The sequence below is a fragment of the Phyllobates terribilis genome, unplaced genomic scaffold (assembly GCF_046119375.1).
Source record: "Phyllobates terribilis strain yellow unplaced genomic scaffold, ASM4611937v1 Scaffold_37__1_contigs__length_12642776, whole genome shotgun sequence".
Taxonomy (NCBI): domain Eukaryota; kingdom Metazoa; phylum Chordata; class Amphibia; order Anura; family Dendrobatidae; genus Phyllobates; species Phyllobates terribilis.
Genome location: NW_027362797.1, coordinates 8,836,316 through 8,839,402, shown reverse-complemented (window position 1 = coordinate 8,839,402; position 3,087 = coordinate 8,836,316). Strand labels below are relative to the sequence as shown.

The window sequence follows — 3,087 nt, the reverse complement described above, 5'->3', positions numbered from 1 at the left end:
AATTAATGAACAAACGAGCAGCGGTCCCCAGTGCTTCCCAGTCTGTAGGCTCCCTACAGACTGAAGTTGGCTGCTGCAGCACTGCCAGATAAAAGCCAGGAGCCCATTATGATACGTGCAATGTCTGTTCCATTCTTCCATTGTCCCATTGTTCCATTGCCCCCTAACAATGAGACAATGGAAAAATGCAAGAATGGAACGGACATTGCACGTGTCATAATGGGTATGTAGGGAGCATACTGGGGACTGCTGCTCGTTTGTTCAATAATTAGTTACCCTCTCTACCCCCCACCCTTCCCGGTCTTGAGGAGCATGGGACATTAGGGGGGAGAGGTGAAGAGAATGTGTGAAAATAAGTGGACATATAGGGGACATATCAGATGTTAAACTGATAAGAAAAGGTACTACAGTTGATCTTAGCCAAAAGGCAGAGAAGCGATTACCTGAATTGGTTTGGCCTATGGCTGCACCCTGGCCCCAAGAAGGCACCCATTGTAGGGATAGGGACTGAGACTCCCCTTAGGAAGACATGTTGTTCATCAATAGACACCTTAAAACCCACAACTATACTGCTTGTGTTTAACCTCGCCCACACCACTGATTGACTGCTTTCTGTGTACACTGTGCATAGGCAGAAAGCTACCAATCATTAGTGGACGCAGGATTACACAGAGCTCATGAAAATGGAGGACTCCATGGCAGCAGGTTTACTAGTCCTCTAGGGATAATCTCCTGCTGTTAAAACAGTGATTTTATCAAAACTACAGCAAGCAGCCCAGTAAGTGACAAATAGATGGAATTAGGGTCTTTGTGTCCACAATTTGGTGCTCTCATGTTAGGTAGAAAAAACGTGTTGACTGAAGTCAGTTATTTCCAAGGCTGTGTTAATCTAAACAAATAAAATACCTTCGCAACAAGCATTTATTTCAGTTTACAAGCCTCAAATACCTATGAAAAACTTCTGTAATGCAGGTACACAATTAAATCCAAGAGTATCTCTGGTGATATAATATATATATATATATTTTAAGATTAAATTTTTGATACATTACTGTAACTATTTGTTACACTTCTTGAGATACATACAGAACGAGTTAACCCCATTCTCTTGATTAGTGGGAGTCTTAATAGTAGGACGCCTGGTGATCAGACCAGGAAAAATGTAAGCCTATTCTGACATCCACCATACATGTACGGCACATGTATGGTGGCGATGTATGGAGTAGACTCAGGTTTTGAACCCACTGCACAAACAAGTTTTTTTTTCGCCACTGGAATGGCGCTTTAAATGTAAGCCCCTCTGTTCCCATTCTTATACTCACCTTCCGTCAGCTTTATCTTTTACCGACGCCGCTCTGGTCCCGTGGCACCATCTTGTGCCAGTAACTTCTGACTGGCCAGAAGTCAGAAGTTATGTTACAAGAGCTCAATACAAGTCTTTATGAGAGGCAGGACGAGGCCATAATGAGGCTCTCATAAAGATGTATTAAAAAGTGACTTCTATGCTCTGTGAAGCACTGGAGCTGCCGGCAGGTCATTCTTTGGCCGAGACAGCGCTGGAAAAGGATGAAGGTGGCGGCAGGCGAGTATGAGATGGGGAAAGGGGAATCACATTTAACCCCTTTACGACGTGGTGCGTATTAGTACGCACCACGTCGGTACCCCCAGTTCAGCGCGGGCTCCGGTGCTGAGCCCTCACTGAACCGGGCACATGTCAGCTGTATAAATTAGCTGACATGTGCCAGCAACAGCTGCAGGTGGAATCTTGATCCACCCGCGGCTGTTAACCAGTTAAATGCCGCTGTCAATTTCTGACAGCGGCATTTAACTTGCACTTCCCGGAAGCGCGTCATTAGCCCAGCCCATCGATGACCCCGTCACGTGATCGCAGGTCACTGATGGGTTGGCATGATAACCCGGGGTCTGCAGAAGGCCTCTGTGGTTGCCCAGTGGTCGGCGCTCATAGCAAGTGAGCATTTCTGCTGCATATAGGCGATCTGCTCACCACCTGTATGCAGCAGAGGAGATCAAACAACTGCTGCTTCAATAGTCTACTATGGAGACTATTGAAACAAGCAGAAAGTGTAAAAAAAGAAATGTATTTAACAATATTAAAAAAGTATATAAAAGTTTATATCACCCCCCTTTCAGCCCATTCAAAATAAAACAATTGAAAAAAAACCCCACATACACATATTTGGTATTGATGCCTTCAGAATCACCCGATCAATATAAAAAAAGAATTAATCCGATCGGTAAACGGCGTAACGAGAAAAGCATTCTAAACGCCAGAATTAAAGTTTTTTTGGTCGCCACAACATTGCAATAAAATGCAATAACGGGCGATCAAAACATCTGGTAGTGGTCCTGGTCGATTGCGAACCTGAGAAATCTCTGATGGGCAGGGTGCAGGTATGAGTCTTGTATGTATATGGTGGTGAGAAATTCTCCCTTCTCCATGGACGCAATGATGGACCGAAGGGACTCCAAGCGGAAGGGACGTACCCGTACCAGTACATATTTGTTGAGCTGTTTTAGGTCCAGTATGGGCCGTACGCCGCCTCCTTTCTTGGGGACTACGAATAGATTGGAGTAGAACCCTCGGAAGAGCTCGGCCGCGGGGACCAGTAATATGACTCCTGCTTGAAAAAGAAAGGAGACCGCTTGGCGGAAGGCACAAGCCTTGGCTGGCGGCTTTGGGGGAACAGAAGGAAAGAGTCTGTTTGGTAAGTTGGAAGACAGACTTTATGAAAGAGCAAAGGTCAGCCGACAGGTCTTGTCCGACTTTTGCGTCGACCGCAAGTTGTCCCTGCGTGGGGAGCGGTTGCTATTTTGTGCTGGACGCGAGACGGACCAGCCCGAAGAGTTCCGAAAGGATCGGAATAGAGTTTGGTTACGCTTCTTGTAGGTGCGTTTGGGTTTCAGTTGGGGGGAGAGAGGTACTCACCCCCGGTGGCGTTGGATATCATCGTGACCAACTGTTCACCGAAAAGTCAACCACTGAGGTACGGGAGGTGCGTGAGGGACTTCTTTGAGGCTGCGTCTGCTTTCCATTCCCGCAGCCAGAGGATACGCCGAATCGTGATG

The 3,087-nt window shown here is 46.5% G+C and overlaps 1 pseudogene; it reads right to left on the bottom strand.

Annotated features, from left to right (window-relative positions):
• Positions 1-234: 234 nt before the first annotated feature.
• Positions 235-440, bottom strand: LOC141182948 (U2 spliceosomal RNA; annotated as a pseudogene).
• Between the last annotated feature and the right edge of the window lie 2,647 nt (positions 441-3,087).